The sequence below is a fragment of the Girardinichthys multiradiatus genome, chromosome 24 (assembly GCF_021462225.1).
Source record: "Girardinichthys multiradiatus isolate DD_20200921_A chromosome 24, DD_fGirMul_XY1, whole genome shotgun sequence".
In the NCBI taxonomy this organism is placed as follows: Eukaryota; Metazoa; Chordata; class Actinopteri; order Cyprinodontiformes; family Goodeidae; genus Girardinichthys; species Girardinichthys multiradiatus.
The window spans coordinates 8319238-8340039 of record NC_061816.1 but is presented as its reverse complement, the minus strand read 5'-3'; the positions used below and the strand labels follow the sequence as shown (position 1 = coordinate 8340039).

General features: G+C 40.6%; 1 protein-coding gene across 2 annotated transcripts in view; it reads right to left on the bottom strand.

Moving 5' to 3' along the window:
• Nucleotides 1-20802, bottom strand: part of LOC124861374 (neural cell adhesion molecule 2-like) — a 715631-nt gene that overhangs the window by 175529 nt on the left and 519300 nt on the right. The gene's annotated exons all lie outside the window — the stretch shown is intronic.

The following is a 20802-nucleotide window of genomic DNA, read 5'->3' as shown; positions in this document are numbered from 1 at the left end:
CTGTTCTGGCACAGTCTAATTTTTATGCACTGCTAAAACCAACTAAGAGACTAAGAGATGTCAGCTTTCTAAATCAGAGAGGACAACTAGGGGGGGTGGGGGGTTGGATATGATCATAAAAATGCCCCCACAGTTCTTGTCTCTGCTCGTTCGAGTTAATGACACACACTCTCAGGCCATATATCAGCGTCTGTTTGATCCTGGTTGAGGATATTAAACTTTGATGGTTTCCCACACTCACTAGTTTCCTTGTGTTCCTCTGCAGAGGACAACGCGGGTCTCATTCAATATGTGCGCCCAGCTGATAGTCAACAGGAAATGACTCATAAATGCAGGAAAAGGCTTTAGCACCAAGCTAACACAGCTCCAAAAAATCTTTACATCCATTTCAGCCATTTTTTGCTCGTCGTGATCCGCAACAAACGGTGATGGGTGTCAGCAGGACATTATCAAAAGGAGAGGGAGAGCTGCACACAGGAGGTGGTTGAATCGCCCGGATCAATCTTTAGTTGGATTTCATGAGGTGAAGCTCGTAGTCATCACTAAATAGTACCCCGGTATTAGGCATGTACCCTAGCTGTTGTGCAGGTGGTATTATCAGTGCTAGTCTTGCTGAAATTAATGCATTGAGAAGGAGAATTAGCATGAAGCTGTGACAAGTGACAAACTGTCAAGAAGGGAAAAAAACATATTGACTCGAGCTGTGTGACTCCAAAGGTAACTTTCACTGTTCCTGCAAAACTTTATGATATACTGAAACTATTCATTTACCCCCCACATGTTGCTAGGTAACTAAGTGAACCAAATCAAAGACGGCGTTTTATCTTTTTATCCAACACAATAATACACGTTTCGGTTCCCAGTGGAGGAAAAAATACTATTCAACAAGAACATTTACAAAAATGAGTCCAAAATATGCCGTTCTGTATTTTAATGGAGCAACACAGGAAGTGTCACACAGCACTCTGGGAGTGAGAGTCTATGCATCTCCTTCTAGCTATAGCACTGACACACAGCTGGTTCGAGCCTGAATCTTTTCATATACAAGTAGAAAGATAGCTCTATAAATGGGAATACACACACCTAGCTGCAGGAAAGAAGCCACAAAGCCGAGATCGCAGTGATCTTGCTTTCCGACAGGAAGTACAATAACAAAGTGTAATCTTAAAGGTTGGACCTGACACACAACAGAAAACGAATGCTCCGAGGAACACAATGTGCACAGGACGAAGAGCAACGCTTGCTCTGAGAAAGTCCAACGGGATCCGAAAACTCCACTGAATTGCTTTTAATTGGAATTCGCTGTCGACGAACGCAATAATGTCACCTATTAGACTGGAGTGAAAACTGTCAACCCCTGAGTGGAACCCCATGGTGCAGCTCACTCAAAGCAGTGCAAAAACAAGCACACCCCCATCTGAAAGGTGTCAGTAAAGCCTGTCAGCCCCTTAAACATCCAGTGAAAGTCAGAGAATCCCAGCCACCTTCTACTTTAATTATAAGCATTATTCATAGTAAAATGATCAAATGTTCAGCTTTCCCTGGGTGTTTGGATTTCCAATGTTCCACTTTCTCTTTGTCTTTACATGCTTACTGATGGGTGAAGCTTCCCTTAGTTGTTTGCGACGAGCCTTGTTTTGCCCACTGAAAATATATTTTCACACCATCTTTGGCAAAAAGGGCCAGTGGTAACATTTAGAGATGGAGTCCCTGCTGGGTGTGCAGAAGAGGAAAAACCCCTTAGTGTCGTTAGTGGCTTCAGATGCTTTTATCCCCCTACTGTTGGTGTTGATAATGGTGTTTGTTGTGGGAGCACATGGGTAATGTGGGGGGGGGGTTGGGGGGTGGATGGGTGTGGAAATGGGGGTAAAAAACAAGCATCCACAGCTGTGCCTGAGGCTTGGCAACAATGAGCATCCTGGGCGGTTCTGACGCAGTGCAACAGTTGTTTGAGGAGAAAAGCAGCAATGAGTCAAGAGAACGCATACTGGCTTTCTTTCTTATTAGCACTGGAAATAAGCTGCAACATCAGGGCCCACTAGGGATGCTGTAATGTAGATGTTTTGGTGATAACACGCAGCTGGAACCACATACTTACATAAATTGTAGGAAAAAAAGATACAAAACCATTTTTCCTCACTTTCTGACATTTAATCAAACTAAACTTTTCCTGTTTTGGGTCAGTCAGGATCAGAAAAATATTCCTGTTTGCTAAATGCCTGGACAGAGACTCAGTATTTAGTATAACGGTTTTACAGTAAATTGTGTATCCTTCCATAAGCTTCTCACAATAGTTTACTAGAATTTCATCCCATTCCTCCAGACAGAACTGATACAACTGGGTCAGGCAGGTAGGCAGCCTAGTCACTTTTCAGCTACTCCCAATGATATCTATGGGACTGAGATCAGGGCTTTCACTCCAAAACATTGAATTTGTTGCCCTTAAGTAACTTTTTAGCCAATTTGAAGGTATGCTTAGGGTTGTTGTCCATTTGGAAGGCTAATTAGTGCCCAAGTTTTAGCTTACTGGCTAATATCTGGAAATGTTACTTCAATATTTTTACATAAGGTACCTTGCTTATGATGCCATTTGTTTTGTAAAGTACACAAGCCTCTCCTGCAGCACTACAGCACCACAGCATAATGCTGCCACCCCTGTGCTTAACAGTCTGAATGGTGTTCTCAAGTTTAGGACAGTGAGGGGGTAAAATATGGAAATAACTTGTTTCTGTTATATATAGCAGTAGATATCTCTGAAGAACACAGACTTTGTTGCAGAAATCCGTCGTTGTCATCGGGATGTTAGCTTGGTTGTTGTTTACACCAATAAGAGATAAAATAACTTCTTTAGAAATAAAAAGCAATGAGGTTTCAGTTTCCCACTTGTCCCTCGTTTCACCTCTCCGTGTTAATTAGCTGCTGTTTCTCCAGCGCTATCAATGGCACAGCCTGTTTACTTATTCATACTGAGCCCATTCTTTCTCCCATTGTTGTCTGAATCATTTTTGCCTACTTGTCTTATTTTCTACAAGAAAAAAAATATGTACTGTGAGAAGGTGCGAGCCTGATATAATTGGCTGAACTTGCTTGTATGTTTGAGCACCACTTGTCTTTAAAGGAGGACCAAGCGGAGACCCCTGCCTCTAAGCATGATAATGAGTCGTGGGAACATATTTCAGCTCTGCAAATACTTTGATATGTTTGTTTTGGTAGTGAAGAATGGCTGCAGTTATGAATGATGATACGGCACGCATGCAAGAGATGAATAAATAACACCGTCTTTCACAAGGGAGGCCTAGATTCTCATCCTTTTGATTCGCTCTACCTCCTTTCCCGATCATCCGTCTCCAAAACATCCCAATACCTCCCGACGTTCGTCTTCCTCTCCTTTCCATCTCATCCTTCTTTTCCACCCCCAATACCTCTTTTAGATTTCCTTTGTTTCCATAGTAACTAGGTCTTGTCCCATGCATTCTTCTCTCGTGGCAGCTTCCTTCCCTGCTGCAAAGGCTTCTGGAAGAGTATCATTATTTCAAAACAAGCAACAGCCTGCAGCTTAAAAACCTTACAGATACCACTTTCATATTAACCTTTATATGTTGCTTATAAGCATATATTATCTGTATGTGCTATTTACAAGGTGGCCCTGCAGGATGTGTGATGCAGTGGTATCTTACTAGACCTACTGAAAGAGAAAACCACCACTTACCTCCAATCCGTGTGGGAAATTAAATACTCTACATGATATTCATTAGGCTGAAGCTGGAAATCGATGTAGAGGGAGAAGATGTTGCTGGTAAAGTTGAAATGAAAAATCCAAACTAAAGATCTGACTAAAAATTTTAAGATTTTAAATTCATCCTTTGATGCGGTTTGATATTTATTTCATACAGTCCAGGAGTTGAAAAGAATCTGAGCTTTGAGTCCATGCGTGTGGAAGCGGTGATTAATTAACAAATTCTTATTTACAATGATGGCCCAGTGCCCTTTATCTAAAAAGGGCAGTGCTGCCAAGGAAAGTTAATGGATGGGAAGGAAGATGTGCTTTCAGGCGGCAAAATTGATCCGAGAATCTAGTTTGTGTGTTTGAAACAAGGTGCAGATTGGTGCTCTAATGGGAAATATTGTGCATGGTTAAAGTAATCAATTGCTTAAATTAGGCCACAGCGGCCGCACGCTCAACGCAACACAAAGACACCGAGATTCAGAGCTCACAATCCAAGCATCAAAGCTCAGCAGGAAGGCCAAATCATGCTCCTCCCATGTTTGTTCCTCTCTGATTATTGGCCCAATAGTATGAATATGCAACTTAAGATACCACAAGAGAAGCTGCAATGGAATGATGTTGGAAGTACTACATACCCACAAGAAGAGTAAAGTTGGAAGGCAAAAGCAAATCAAGTGAGTGTGAAGTTAAAGAAGGTAGACCATCTGGGCCCAGCCGAAGAGGGATACCAAGAACAGAGTCCAATAGGGTATGATGATGTTGCTGATATGTAACCACCAGTTAATAATAAATAATCAGCCTCTGAGTTCATAAATCTCTACAGAAGAACACCTATCAGGGCGATCCAGAATTTGCAGTACCAATGGAGCCCGGTGAACATCATCACTCATGTTAAATATTAAGGTTGCTTTGATCAAAAGCTCTCTGGACTTTCTGAAGTCGTCTCAAACTACTTCTTTGGACTTTGCCTGCTTTTATTTCTTATATGCTTATTTACTGGTTTTCAGTCCAGAACCTTACCATTCTAAACTGAATTGAATTAAATTATCTGAGAAATATATATAAGTACCAAGGGGGACAGTTTAAAAGACGGATTACAAAAATCCTTTAGCTGAACCCCTAGCGTACAGTAGATGATCCCTCATGTGTGTCTAGTTAAGATATCAGCAGGATATTTTTCTTATTTCTTAAAGACATGACTTTAAGATGCTAATCATTGGCCTGAGAGATTGTCTTTTTAACATTACACTTCATTTGTGTTGTCCTTGACTCTGCTACTGTCCTCATTGTTTGGCAAGCAAATGAAAGACCTTAAGAACTATGACTCAAACCATTTTTAATATCTGAAGAAAGCCTGGTGCTTGCAGGTTATGTATTTATCCATTAGGGTTTAAAACCTTTTCATTGTGCCATGTACCTGTATGATATCAAAGACCTATACATTTTCAAGGTTTCTTGTTCAGGCATGTAATCAACAATATAATAATCACCATTGATAAGACCAAGGTTGCTTTTTTAGGCAATCTTCCAGGGAGTAACCTTTGCTGGCATACTAGAACAGTGAGGCTTAGGTGGCAGATGAGACAGAAGTCAGTCCTTGACATGAAATTTACTTGCATGGTAACCAAATGCTATTGCAATGATCCATTGCTACTCAGACGGCCTCTCTGCAAGTATGATTCACTCACCCCGGCATGCTAAATGCTTAAAGCAGAAGATTTAGCCCTGTTTTCTGATCAATTTAGCTGAATTCCACTTGGGGGTGCTCTAAGACTGTGTATAGAGCATTACACTTTTAATCTCAAGATAATCAGGTTATCAAGTATGGAAAAAATTTCACTTACTCGATTGCTAAAACAGCAGCATGGTGTAAATTTACATCCTAAGAATGACCCCAGCTTAAAATATAAATACTGGATGCTTGGGCTATTTTAATAAGTGCAAGGCTGAACTGATTATGTGGCACATTTTGGTTCGTTTTACAAAAAGCCACCTTGGCTTTGGAGAAACATTTGTATGTTCAAATCTGGTGATTTTAACCACGCTTCACTCTCTGCTACACTTCCAACGTTTCAACAGTTTGTCAGCTGCTCTACCAGAGAAAACAAAACATTGGATTTGTTTTATGCAAATGTCAAGGACTCATACATCTCTACAGCAAGACCTCCTCTAGGCATCTACAGTGGTTCTTTGAAGAAACCTTCATAATGAGCTACAACAACATTTAATTTCCCTTTGGGATTAATAAAGTATTTTTGAATTGAATTGAATTAAGAGCGAAGGTGCATCAATACAACCTAACAAACTTCTGAATCACGGATCTCATTTTCCTAAAAAATGAAAACAATTCTTGATTGCACCCTGCAATGGGTGATATTATAATTGGATTTTATGAATATTTGATTTTGTGTGACTGTGAGAAACCTTTTTAGACATCAGGTATACATCCATTGTGTTTCTGAGCAGATTAGCCAAACGAAGGCTTTCGGAGAGCATATAAAGTAAAATTCAGATCGCTGGGTAAACCCGCTCCAGACCGATTGTTGTGGATTATTTGCTTAGCTGACACTTGTCAAAATAGAACATGCATGCCTGTTGGCAGCACACAGTGGGGATTTAACTAGGTTATTAAAGCTTTCATCCATTTAAATTCAGCGCGTGCTAAATGGATAACAACCACAGAGATGGATTTCCATTTTATCCTAATTCACTGGCTCGTTCCAGCGTACTCCATTTCTCTGACGGTTCTCATTCCACAACATCCATCTGCATCAAGCATTTCTCTTTCATTATCTGCGAGTTTAATTCCATCTCACACTCCCGACGAGCCCTGCCGGAAAAGGAGAGGCTGTTTTTCACTTAGACCGGAGTAAATATTTGGAGAAAAATGGAGGGCAATGGAAAAACACTCACGTAATTAACAGCGATTGCAGAATTAATTACTGCCTGCATAACCTGAATGATGTGATGCATTCATATGGATGCGCAATGAGGATCACCCACTTTTTTTGACAGCAAGAACTCTTAGCGGGGGAGCGCAAACTTTGATCTCTGTTGGTGCTTCTTGTTTTGTGGAACTGTGTTAAAATATTTTATGGTCTGAATGAGATAAGAACCAAGTGGAACATGGTGCAAATGAACATGCTGACCTCTTAGACCTTCAAATGCAATACAGCGATAAGAGCTGCTGTGCAGAGATAAAGGAGGCAATTATTAAAAGAAAACCGAACATCGATGATGATTTAAAGGAGGCTGTCATCTGTTTTTCCCAACAGGCAAGAATCTCTGAGTGTTATTGGTTTTTCAGTGCTCTTTTTGACTTTTCTAAGCCTAATTATGTTTCAGGGTGATAGCATTAATGATGCAAGAAAATGCCCAGCAGGACCATGGGGTAAAGCAGGTCAAGTATCCATTTACCAGCAAAGGAACCCTGTTCCACCAACAGCCCAAGTTTAACCCGTGATTAAATGTATCCTGGCCTCCAGCAATGCTCTGTTTCAACAACATGCTTTACAATTCTCTTTATAGCTCATTCAATCAGCCATTTTATAGCTCACTTGGGTAAATCAGCATTTCCAATCTACTAAAACATTTCACAAATTGTCCAAGAGTTTCAAATCTCTGCTCAGATGCAATCAGGCAAATAAGGCAAAACAACAGCTGAGCTAATGGCCTGAAAATCCTGAATCTGTTGCTGCCCTGAGTAAAACAGCAGCAAATGTTCGGATATGTCTGGAATGTTTAAAAAGATGGTATTATAGACCCTTACTGCCAATCCCCATCTGAAGCTAGCCTTGTCCCTCAAACCAATGCTAACATTACAGATATGCCAAACTTTGCATGCATATATCCACATACCTCCCATGTTAAAATCCCCCCCTAACAATATCTCAAAACCATCTATGCAGTAACAAGGTGCACCGCCTGCAACACTGACCTCCCAGCAACCCCGGTGACCCCTGCCACCGCCGCACCCCTCTCATTATGCTAGCTGTTTTTCTGCAGAGTTCTGGGCTCCTTCATTACGGCCCTCGCTGAGTTCACCGGCGAGCCCCCCTAGGGCTCGTTATCAATAGCTCTGCAGTGAGCCGAGCAGCCAATTGGAAAGGCTCACTGCCGGGACCCGGCGGACATGCAGGGGCAGGAGAGAGGGGAATTCATTAGAGCCTAGTGGCACCACTAAATCTGATGCAGCTACTGCGACTTATGCCTTGGTCTGATAGGAAAAATTTATTGGAAGGGGAGTCTTTTCCACTCTCCTGTGATGTGGGAATGAGAGGGGCTGTAAACACTGGGCTCTACTTGCGACTTGTGAAGATAACGGAGGCAGAAGGTTATCTGCGTCGCTATGGGAATGATGTATGCATGGCAAATGATGGGACAGCGGTGTATTATTGCTCGCTTCTGTCCTTGATGGCCTGACGTCGGTGTGTCTCATCTCTAACGATCTGATCTGTTGTTGAAATAAAGATCTGTGGTAAACACTGGGGGGTATGTGGCTGTGGTCGTCTGAGCTGAATTCAAACACAAATCAAACGTCTTTCCTTTGCTATTCCTTCCAGGTAAACACAGAACTGAAAACAGAGCCACAACCTGAAACCCTCAGAGAATTGGTTTTCAAATCAGAGCTTTATGTAGAAGTGATGGACTTCAGAGCCTCTTCCAGGTTCAGACTGCAACTGGATTGCTGCTGAGGAGAAATTGTAATTCAGAAGACAGCTAGCCACTGGCTTTAGTTGAGAAACTGCTTGGGTATGGCTGCTAAGTGTATAAATAATAGAAGGACAATATGTTTTATAAAGCTCTTAACCACAGCTCAAATCTAGTCCACTTTGCTGTCCCACTCAGTCTCTTCAGCCAGTGACACTATGCTCCCAAAAATCACACCATCACCTTTTTTATTTTACATGGACGTTTGCTGAATTTTTATGCCCATTTTTAATGTTTGAGTATAAAGTTCTCCATGAACTAAATGTATGTTTTATTTATAGCATTTAAAATAATTTTTATCTGAAAATTAAAAATTAAAAAAGACACTTTATGCTCTAAGAATCACAAGTTTATGACCTCCTCTATCACCGAGGTTAGGACACCTTATGAAAGACTAAGTTTAAAAAAAATATTTGATTAGGGTATTTGTTGCGAAACAAAACGAGTCTGCTGCCTCTTTATTATGTTGCACTACCTAGTTTGGTGCTCCTGACTGTAGAAATGAGTGTGAACACCATGGTGAGACCCACAGAGCTGCCTGAGGCCTTCAGAGGGAAGATTGTAGCAGCTTATGAGCCTGAAAAGGGGTTTAAAAAGGTCCCAGATGAATTTAGATTAAATCAGTCATTCAGCTGTAAGGAAAAGGCTTTCTATGTCTGTAATATATTTGGTAATACTTGTTGTTTAGGGCAACCTGAAATATTTAGAAGGTAAAGATGTGGTAAGGTGGTCAAGACATTTTCAACAACCCTTGTTGAGATTGAAATGAGGTTTGTTTTTTGCTTCCAGTAGTTGAACAGACGACTCATTATCTAGGATTTTTTAACTTAAAGCTGAAAGAAATCAACATTTATTTACCTTTATCTCAACATTCAACAATACTTTAGCATATTGCATGTTTTTCTAATATTGTAAAGCACTACTCAAAAGCCATCAAACCATTCCATGTTTCAGAGTGATAGCATTTCCTGCCATGCTGTTCCTTCAACTCTTCACTGGGCTCTGTTTTGTGTTTACCTCTGTGCTTGGGTGACTGAAACTGTGCTCTGGCCTGGGGACAAAAGGAATGATGTCCCTGTTTCAGAGTGTGGTGCTCTGTGACAGCCCAATGGCGAGCAGCTCATCTCTTGGCTTGCTTTGACTATGAGTCAAGGCCAAGACTGGACTGGCTGAGAGCGACTTTAAAGGAGATAATAGAGGGAGATAAAGAGACAACACTAGGAAACAAAAAAGCAGACAGCTATGGATGCATAACTGGAGAGTACTATGGCCTTTATAAGGTCATGAGGGGTGCATACATACAAGCTATACGAGCTGAGACACAAACAGGTTGGCTTTCCCTTGAAAATGTGCCTCATCGATCTGTACAGCCTGACTGAAGTAAATGTACTATTCACAATCTCTCTCCTCGCTTCTAATTTCCATTCTAGCAATTGGCCGGTATGGCTGGAGCATTGCCCAGAGGCTGAAGCCTACAGAGAGTGACTCTATTGTCTAGTGCTTTATTTATTTCTCTGTGGGCCAGAGAACTGCAGCTTCACCAGCCAGCACTCTTTAGCCGAGTGGCCAACAGCAGCACGAGTATGGACGCTGGACAGGCAGTCAATTGCTGTAACAACAGTAAGAGTGTTGCAGAACTTCACAGAGTTTTAGAAGTACATGAAAAGTGCTTAGGGGGTTCTTCAGATTCACTGGTCAGTATTTAATCTGATGTGGGATTTAGCCTGGTTTGGTAACACATACCTGGAATACAAAAAACAATGAACAATAAAAAACTGCAATGAGCTTTAAATGATAAATCTGCATATCTTTGGTTGTATTGTATGTTATATTCACCTACTGTTGCACAGAGCACAGTATGTTATTTGCTCACTTATATTTACTTGCATTTTAGCTTTCTTATCTTATTTTTTTCAGAGATTTTAGGCTGTATTTTGGATTTTTTTTGGGGGGGATTTTTATCTTCCCAGTTTCTGAAATGGTGGTTCAGGATATACAGGTCCTTCTCAAAATATTAGCATATTGTGATAAAGTTCATTATTTTCCATAATGTCATGATGAAAATTTAACATTCATATATTTTAGATTCATTGCACACTAACTGAAATATTTCAGGTCTTTTATTGTCTTAATACGGATGATTTTGGCATACAGCTCATGAAAACCCAAAATTCCTATCTCACAAAATTAGCATATCATTAAAAGGGTCTCTAAACGAGCTATGAACCTAATCATCTGAATCAATGAGTTAACTCTAAACACCTGCAAAAGATTCCTGAGGCCTTTAAAACTCCCAGCCTGGTTCATCACTCAAAACCCCAATCATGGGTAAGACTGCCGACCTGACTGCTGTCCAGAAGGCCACTATTGACACCCTCAAGCAAGAGGGTAAGACACAGAAAGAAATTTCTGAATGAATAGGCTGTTCCCAGAGTGCTGTATCAAGGCACCTCAGTGGGAAGTCTGTGGGAAGGAAAAAGTGTGGCAGAAAACGCTGCACAACGAGAAGAGGTGACCGGACCCTGAGGAAGATTGTGGAGAAGGGCCGATTCCAGACCTTGGAGGACCTGCGGAAGCAGTGGACTGAGTCTGGAGTAGAAACATCCAGAGCCACCGTGCACAGGCGTGTGCAGGAAATGGGCTACAGGTGCCGCATTCCCCAGGTCAAGCCACTTTTGAACCAGAAACAGCGGCAGAAGCGCCTGACCTGGGCTACAGAGAAGCAGCACTGGACTGTTGCTCAGTGGTCCAAAGTACTTTTTTCGGATGAAAGCAAATTCTGCATGTCATTCGGAAATCAAGGTGCCAGAGTCTGGAGGAAGACTGGGGAGAAGGAAATGCCAAAATGCCAGAAGTCCAGTGTCAAGTACCCACAGTCAGTGATGGTCTGGGGTGTCGTGTCAGCTGCTGGTGTTGGTCCACTGTGTTTTATCAAGGGCAGGGTCAATGCAGCTAGCTATCAGGAGATTTTGGAGCACTTCATGCTTCCATCTGCTGAAAAGCTTTATGGAGATGAAGATTTCATTTTTCAGCACGACCTGGCACCTGCTCACAGTGCCAAAACCACTGGTAAATGGTTTACTGACCATGGTATCACTGTGCTCAATTGGCCTGCCAACTCTCCTGACCTGAACCCCATAGAGAATCTGTGGGATATTGTGAAGAGAACGTTGAGAGACTCAAGACCCAACACTCTGGATGAGCTAAAGGCCGCTATCGAAGCATCCTGGGCCTCCATAAGACCTCAGCAGTGCCACAGGCTGATTGCCTCCATGCCACGCCGCATTGAAGCAGTCATTTCTGCCAAAGGATTCCCGACCAAGTATTGAGTGCATAACTGTACATGATTATTTGAAGGTTGACGTTTTTTGTATTAAAAACACTTTTCTTTTATTGGTCGGATGAAATATGCTAATTTTGTGAGATAGGAATTTTGGGTTTTCATGAGCTGTATGCCAAAATCATCTGTATTAAGACAATAAAAGACCTGAAATATTTCAGTTAGTGTGCAATGAATCTAAAATATATGAATGTTAAATTTTCATCATGACATTATGGAAAATAATGAACTTTATCACAATATGCTAATATTTTGAGAAGGACCTGTAAATTCCAGGTGTAAAACAAAGCGCTCAAGTTCAGGTTACTATGCCAACTGGTAAAGTTTTCTCGCAAGGAATGAGTAATGCAGCAATCCCTCCTCCTGACCAACCATGAAGCAACAGTAGACAGTCGATTGCATTGTGTCATTACTTTTGCAGCAATCCCTCATGCTGAACCAGCATGGAACGACAGTGGGAAGTTGATTGCATCGTGTTGTTCTCTTTGCAGCAATCCCCCACACTGAGCATTCATGTAAATTCAAATCAGTTTACTGGAGAATATCCAAGCAGTTCTTAGCTTATAGATTCTACAGAGATAATATCTCCAACATGGACATTGACTTTTTAACTTACAGTACTGACCAAAGGTTTGGACACACCTTCTCATTCAAAGAGTTGTCTTTATTTTCCTGACCATGAATATTGTAGCTTCACACTGAAGGCATCAAAACTATGAATTAACACATGTGGAATTATATACTGAACAAAAAGTGTGAAACAACTGAAAATATGTCTTATATTCTAGGTTCTTCAAAGTAGCCACCTTTTGCTTTGATTACTGCTCCGCACTCTCTTGGCATTCTGTTGATGAGCTTCAAGAGGTAGTCACCTGAAATGGTTTTCCAACAGTCTTGAAGGAGTTCCCAGAGATGCTTAGCACTTGTTGGCCCTTTTGCCTTCACTCTGCGGTCCAGCTCACCCCAAACCATCTCGATTGGGTTCAGGTCCGGTGACTGTGGAGGCCAGGTCATCTGGCGCAGCAACCCATCACTCTCTTTCTTGGTCAAATAGCCCTTACACAGCCTGGAGGTGTGTTTGGGGTCATTGTCCTGTTGAAAAATAAATGATGGTCCAACTAAACGCAAACCGGATGGAATAGCATGCCGCTGCAAGATGCTGTGGTAGCCATGCTGGTTCAGTATGCCTTCAATTTTGAATAAATCCCCAACAGTGTCACCAGCAAAGCACCCCCACACCATCACACCTCCTCCTCCATGCTTCACGGTGGGAACCAGGCATGTAGAGTCCATCCGTTCACTTCTTCTGTGCCGCACAAAGACACGGTGGCTGGAACCAAAGATCTCAAACTTGGACTCATCAGACCAAAGCACAGATTTCCACTGGTCTAATGTCCATTCCTTGTGTTCTTTAGTCCAAACAAGTCTCTTCTGCTTGTTGCCTGTCCTCAGCAGCGGTTTCCTAGCAGCTATTTTACCATGAAGGCCTGATTCACACAGTCTCCTCTTAACAGTTGTTCTAGAGATGTGTCTGCTGCTAGAACTCTGTGTGGCATTGACCTGTTCTCTAATCTGAGCTGCTGTTAACTTGCGATTTCTGAGGCTGGTGACTCGGATGAACTTAACGTCCGCAGCAGAGGTGACTCTTGGTCTTCCTTTCCTGGGGCGGTCCTCATGTGAGCCAGTTTCTTTGTAGCGCTTGATGGTTTTTGCGACTGCACTTGGGGACACTTTCAAAGTTGTCCCAATTGTTCAAACTGACTGACCTTCATTTCTTAAAGTAATGATGGCCACTCGTTTTTCTTTACTTAGCTGCTTTTTTCTTGCCATAATACAAATTCTAACGGTCTATTCAGTAGGACTATCAGCTGTGTACTGTATCCACCTCCTGCACAACACAACTGATGGTCCCAACCCCATTTATAAGGCTTGAAATTCCACTTATTAAACCTGACAGGGCACACCTGTGAAGTGAAAACTATTTCAGGTGACTACCTCTTGAAGCTCATCAACAGAATGCCAAGAGAGTGCGGAGCAGTAATCAAAGCAAAAGGTGGCTACTTTGAAGAACCTAGAATATAAGACATATTTTCAGTTGTTTCACACTTTTTTGTTCAGTATATAATTCCACATGTGTTAATTCATAGTTTTGATGCCTTCAGTGTGAAGCTACAATATTCCTAGTCATGAAAATAAAGACAACTCTTTGAATGAGAAGGTGTGTCCAAACGTTTGGTCTGTACTGTATGTTAATTTAAACTTCATGAAAAAATGCTTTAATTGTGTATTTGCAATTAAAATGGGCATTTAATGTATATATTATCTTATATTTAGTTAAAAATTTTTAATTATTTATTTATTCTGAATTTTATTATATAGTAGACATTAAAGCAATTATGAGGACATTTTACTAACTGCCTTTACTGTTAAAAAACCTTTTATATTTTAATATTCTACTTCTGCAGACTCATTCAACTGTAACATTATAAGCACCCTAACCTAACCTAGACTTTATAAAACATACTCACCTTAATGTCTCTGCATAAACTGCCACTGGCCAATAATTGTAAGGCCGATGAAGGCATGTGGTCTGAGTTCTGGTTATATTAATAATTCATCCTGGTATCTAAAATGGTCAAACATGAAGCTGTTTTATTTTTGCTTTGATTAGCATAAAAATGTATTTCTTCTCAGTAGAAACTTTGGATGTCATGTTTGAGGTTAAACTGTAAAGTTGGCAGTTCTAAGCTATTGGTTTATTAGTTATTCTCACATCACGGCTGCACTCAGTGCTTTCCAGATTGGTGATCAGTTACTCTTGAAGTTACTTCTTGCAGCTGCAGGATGTCCACTTCCCCCCTCCTTCTTTATCTGCGCTTCTTTGTTGTGAAAGGAAGTGGTGGGCCTGGCATTGCTATCTCTGTGCCAACTGTGTGTCTGTGTGTGTGGCCATTACACAGCTGATTATGCCAGTGGGCCATCTGTTGCCTGCTTAGCACAGTCCAACAGGGAAGGACAGCGAGCGCAAGGTTGACCCTCTTTATAATTCACAGACAGCTAATGTCCCCAGCTCACTCATTTGACTGCTGTCTCTCTGTTGCAGACAGAGACCAGGCATCACTCTTACTTACAATTCCAGAAATACCTTAGTGCACATACACACACACTGTTGGACCTGAAAAATATCCACATGCTCTGTGACACCAAACAGAAGCACCCACAGAGGACCTAATTGAGCCACAACCAGGGTTACGAGGGGCCTTCTGAGCAGACGGGCTCACTGTTGGGTTACTGCAGGTGGATGGGGTTCTGGCAGAGCCACAGGCTGACAGCTATGTCTTCGGGCATTGCTGCCCCAGCAGTGTTCCTAGGCCAGATGGTCATACTATGGGAGTTATTAAAAAGAAGTCAAGAAATCTCAGAGTACAGTCTGATCCAGACATTTTCTCCATATTTAAGTCCTCTTCTCCTTATGCCCTTTTCCTCCTTCTTACTCCCCACTTTACTAGCAAGATGTCAGTTAGCACTTATATTTCCTAAGTTAACCTTTCACAACTTCTTTAATCAGATCCCAAGTGTCATTGATGCAGAAGGTCAACTCCAACACATAATTTAGGGCCTCTCATTGGAGCAGCCTCGACTGAAGTAACTTTTCATTTCAACCATAGAGAAGTTCTCTGAATCCTGGTATCATCTTTTGATTTTTCTATTACTTTATCAGTTAGATTAGCAGGAATAACAGTAGGTTTTGCAGCTCTGTGTTCATTTGAAAACTCTTCAACAACTTCTCATAGGTGCCGATATTAATACGTTGGTGAAGATTCTCAGTCATCCAGGACATGACATTCATATCTGCTTTAGTTTTTTTTGAAGATGTTTCATTTCTCATTTAAAAGGTCTCTTCAGTCTGAACATGGTTGGGTGCAACGTTGTAGTCAGAACAATCACAATATTAGGGCCATTAAGGTCACTAAGGGGTCAATTAGGACATGTGAGTTACTGGACCTTCACTCTATTCAGCTCAAAGTTTCGGTCGTTGTTGCTTGACAATTCAAACATGTCCCTAATGATGCCATATGACTTGTTTTGTTCATGTGTCCAAAGGTGTGAATTGCTAAAGAAGCCTTTTGGATGAGAGGGGACACTTACAAACTTGGGATACTTGTTGGTTTTCAGTAGTTTGCAGAAGCTAGCACTGAAGAAGCAGATGACCCAAAGACCAGTCTAATTAGCAGACCTAATGAATGACAGCCTGAATTAATAAAACAATCATTTACTTTGTAGTTGGTGTCAAGGTCTTCATGCAAATTAAGATACTATCACAGTGCTTGCTAAAAGGAGTCAAACAGGCTAAAACCAAACCTGACATTTATTTGAAAAGTGATGATTACTTGTTCCCTCGTTGATCTCTTATTCTAAATCTGAACTCAAAGCAGACAATCTCTAGGGCTAACTTAATCAATCCCAATTCACTTTATTCTTTTTACCTACAGATAGGCATGTGCTAGTTTTGCTTTTCAATCTATATCATAGTTTCAAGTCACCTGAAGCTATCAGTCAGCTGTGTATAGAAGCTGAATAAAGTTGGTTCCCTTGATTTTGTTGTAGATATTTTGTTGTAGCAAAAAAAAAAAAAAAAGTATGCCAGGTTTTGGCACTTGTTTTGGTAAAATAAAGAGCTTTGTTATTTTCTACAGGCTTACTGCAGGAGATATCCAAAATGTTTGACACTTAAACAAGTAAAACACGTCTACTAATACAACAGATTGGATGATTTTGGCATACAGCTCATGAAAACCCAAAATTCCTATCTCACAAAATTAGCATATTTCATCCGACCAATAAAAGAAAAGTGTTTTTAATACAAAAAACGTCAACCTTCAAATAATCATGTACAGTTATGCACTCAATACTTGGTCGGGAATCCTTTGGCAGAAATGACTGCTTCAATGCGGCGTGGCATGGAGGCAATCAGCCTGTGGCACTGCTGAGGTCTTATGGAGGCCCAGGATGCTTCGATAGCGGCCTTTAGCTCATCCAGAGTGTTGGGTCTTGAGTCTCTCAACGTTCTCTTCACAATATCCCACAGATTCTCTATGGGGTTCAGGTCAGGAGAGTTGGCAGGCCAATTGAGCACAGTGATACCATGGTCAGTAAACCATTTACCAGTGGTTTTGGCACTGTGAGCAGGTGCCAGGTCGTGCTGAAAAATGAAATCTTCATCTCCATAAAGCTTTTCAGCAGATGGAAGCATGAAGTGCTCCAAAATCTCCTGATAGCTAGCTGCATTGACCCTGCCCTTGATAAAACACAGTGAACCAACACCAGCAGCTGACATGGCACCCCAGACCATCACTGACTGTGGGTACTTGACATTGGACTTCTGGCATTTTGGCATTTCCTTCTCCCCAGTCTTCCTCCAGACTCTGGCACCTTGATTTCCGAATGACATGCAGAATTTGCTTTCATCCGAAAAAAGTACTTTGGACCACTGAGCAACAGTCCAGTGCTGCTTCTCTGTAGCCCAGGTCAGGCGCTTCTGCCGCTGTTTCTGGTTCAAAAGTGGCTTGACCTGGGGAATGCGGCACCAGTAGCCCATTTCCTGCACACGCCTGTGCACGGTGGCTCTGGATGTTTCTACTCCAGACTCAGTCCACTGCTTCCGCAGGTCCACCAAGGTCTGGAATTGGCCCTTCTCCACAATCTTCCTCAGGGTCCGGTCACCTCTTCTCGTTGTGCAGCGTTTTCTGCCACACCTTTTCCTTCCCACAGACTTCCCACTGAGGTGCCTTGATACAGCACTCTGGGAAAAGCCTATTTGTTCTGAAATTTCTTTCTGTGTCTTACCCTCTTGCTTGAGGGTGTCAATAGTGGCCTTCTGGACAGCAGTCAGGTCGGCAGTCTTACCCATGATTGGGGTTTTGAGTGATGAACCAGGCTGGGAGTTTTAAAGGCCTCAGGAATCTTTTGCAGGTGTTTAGAGTTAACTCATTGATTCAGATGATTAGGTTCATAGCTCGTTTAGAGACCCTTTTAATGATATGCTAATTTTGTGAGATAGGAATTTTGGGTTTTCATGAGCTGTATGCCAAAATCATCCGTATTAAGACAATAAAAGACCTGAAATATTTCAGTTAGTGTGCAATGAATCTAAAATATATGAATGTTAAATTTTCATCATGACATTATGGAAAATAATGAACTTTATCACAATATGCTAATATTTTGAGAAGGACCTGTATGTAACTGTCTTTGAATTTAGTTTGAACTGACTGTGCACTTCTGCACATAAATGATTTATTTTTGTAAAGTGTCCTAAGATGACATGTGTTGTGAATTGCTGCTATATAAATAAACTGAATTATTACTCCAAAAAGGCTCCAAACATTGATGCCCTCGCCACCATGCTTAACAGCTGGGATGCAGTAAATACGTGTTTTGCTTTAGAAATTAAAGTATAGCAAATTTTGCATTAAATTTTTAATTTTGTAAATATTTATAAGACCCATTTTGGGAAATCATTTAAGGTTTGTCAGATTTTTATGTGAATTAAATACTGCTCTTATTTATTCCTTATAAAACACACTATGTCTTCATTTAATGAGGGCTGCCCTCTACTGCCCACACTTTCAATGTCAAAGAGGAAATTTGCTTTAAGTAGTTTTTAGCAGAGACTAACATCCACATTTGAAGCCTTTTGATCAGATGAGTCAGTGTGCTTAATGAAGGTATGACAAGATTAACAGAATTTGTGCATAAATCTTGGTAAACTGTTGACGTGCAGGTTTGTGTGTATGCAGTCCTTACAGGAAAACCAATAAAACCTGCATCGAATACAAGCAAGTGGGCAGGCATTCACTTTCCTCAATCATATGCTACAATAAAGATGTGTTCTAATTAGCTTTGTCATTCTCATTCATGATTTCTGGTAATTTATTTTTGAATTATTGGATTCTGATGGCACCTTCCTGTCGTTCTTTGTACATTTCCTGAAATTTCAAGCCTCGGTTGAGGACTAATTAGCTTGTTTAAATGGTAAATTCTTGCTGTCAGCCTGTGAAGAGAGGAGGCAGTTAGCTCTCTCTGCTACCAATTTAACACACTCTAGATTACATTCATTACAGGCCAGGGCAGGAAGAGAAGCACATCCTGCAGACCCCTGCAGAGCAATGCTGAGTCATAAATCACATGCTCCTGACCAGCGTTCACCTCACAAGGAGGCTTTGACCTTGTTTTGAAATGCTAACACACCCAACTGACTATTAACTCCATGTCGTGCCTTTGGATTGGATGAGTCATTAGTGCGAGTGGGCCTCTCTACATTAAATTCATAGCTTCACAGTTCAACAGCCTCTGTGAATATATGAAACTAATATAGACGGCAGTGGTCAGGCAGAAATAAGGCCATTGTCATTAAGTTCTTGGGGCTGACGTGCTAAAACGTGTGTGCGTAATTCAGTATTGATTAAATGAGTTGGAGGCATAATGACTGAAACATATGGATGTACAGACATTATCTCAGTGTTCAAGAGAAATAAAACCAGTCATTCATTGTGCATAATTTCAGCTTTTCTGTTCAACATTGATCTGCTGGCAGAAAGAGATACAGCAAGAGATGAGCATGTGTTATAGAGAGAAGCCTCTCATTATAAGACTTCTTTTAGAACATAAGGGCAAATTTCTGGAAACGAAACAGTTTTTTCTTGGCTTCCAAAGTTTGTAACAAACTAAGTTCTGACAACATCTTCTTTTATGTAATGTTACAGACTTTGTTCTACACTCAGATAAATATGTCTACTGAATTATCTGCAAGATCAAAGCTTTCTGGGAGCCGTTAGATGACGTACCGACACATGATTGAAGACAAATAGTCGGTGGAAAAGCCTCTTTTCTTTCTACAGATTTGGATTTTCAGCCACATTTGGAAGACTGAAATAATGGAAAACATTAAAGTATTTTTATTTTGTTGCAAAAATAAATCAGGTTTGTGCAAATAATAGTGCTTTGCAGAATCAGTTTACATGAGACTATAATAATTTTGGGGGGATTTGCCTTTCAGTGGATTGCACAATCTGTACCTGTAGAAGCAGATCCATAGCATTAAAACCCGGCAGTAATCCTTTTGACTTATTTGAAACTTAAAAAAGTATTTGATTTAAATTGTGTCAGAGCAATCAGGAGTTCAGTTATCAGTGCCAAGAAACTTGTTAAAATCAGTCTAATTATCACACTTCAGTAGAAATTCAATCTCATTAATGTAATCAGTATGAATATTGTTGGACAATAATACAGTTGTAAAAAATATAGCAGTTACCTAAACATAGCAGAAGTACTGCTCTCAATAGTCAGAAATAACATTTACTTCCCGTTTGACTCTTTTCTGGCCAGTAGGTGGCGATGACGTTGACTTGATTGCAGGAACATCCTGAGCACAGTTAAAGTTTGGCCATTTTACCTCTTGGCTATTTTAACCTTCAGCAATTTTTAGATATTTTGTACCCATATTTCTAGGTATAAAAATAAGGACATTTTGTGTCAATTTGGATCCAGCTATGGGGACCTGCTCCAACAAATGATGACAAAAAAAAAAGAAAAGAAAATCACATATACAAGCAGGATGTTTTGCATTTGTTTGATAAGGGGTTCTAATCTCCATCAATGGATTAAGCACATGCTAAATAAAAATAAAATAAAATGAAATAAAATAAATAAAAAAATTAATATGCAAAGCAGTCTTACTTGGTCCTATTGTTAAACAAATTTTCCAGTCTGTTATGTAATATTTTACAATTAATACAGCTAATGCTAATCAATATCAATATTGTAAACCACATAATAACTTAAGGAAGTATTAGTGGTTTCCAACAATGGAAACATCCCAACATAAACATAAGTACCAAAATTTGTCAGTAAATCACTGCCATTATGCTATATCTTATCAAACATAAGGGGAATATGTTAAAATGTTTCATTTTGGCTTCATTTCTAAAAGTTCTGGACAGGTCCGAGTTCAGTGTTGCACAGG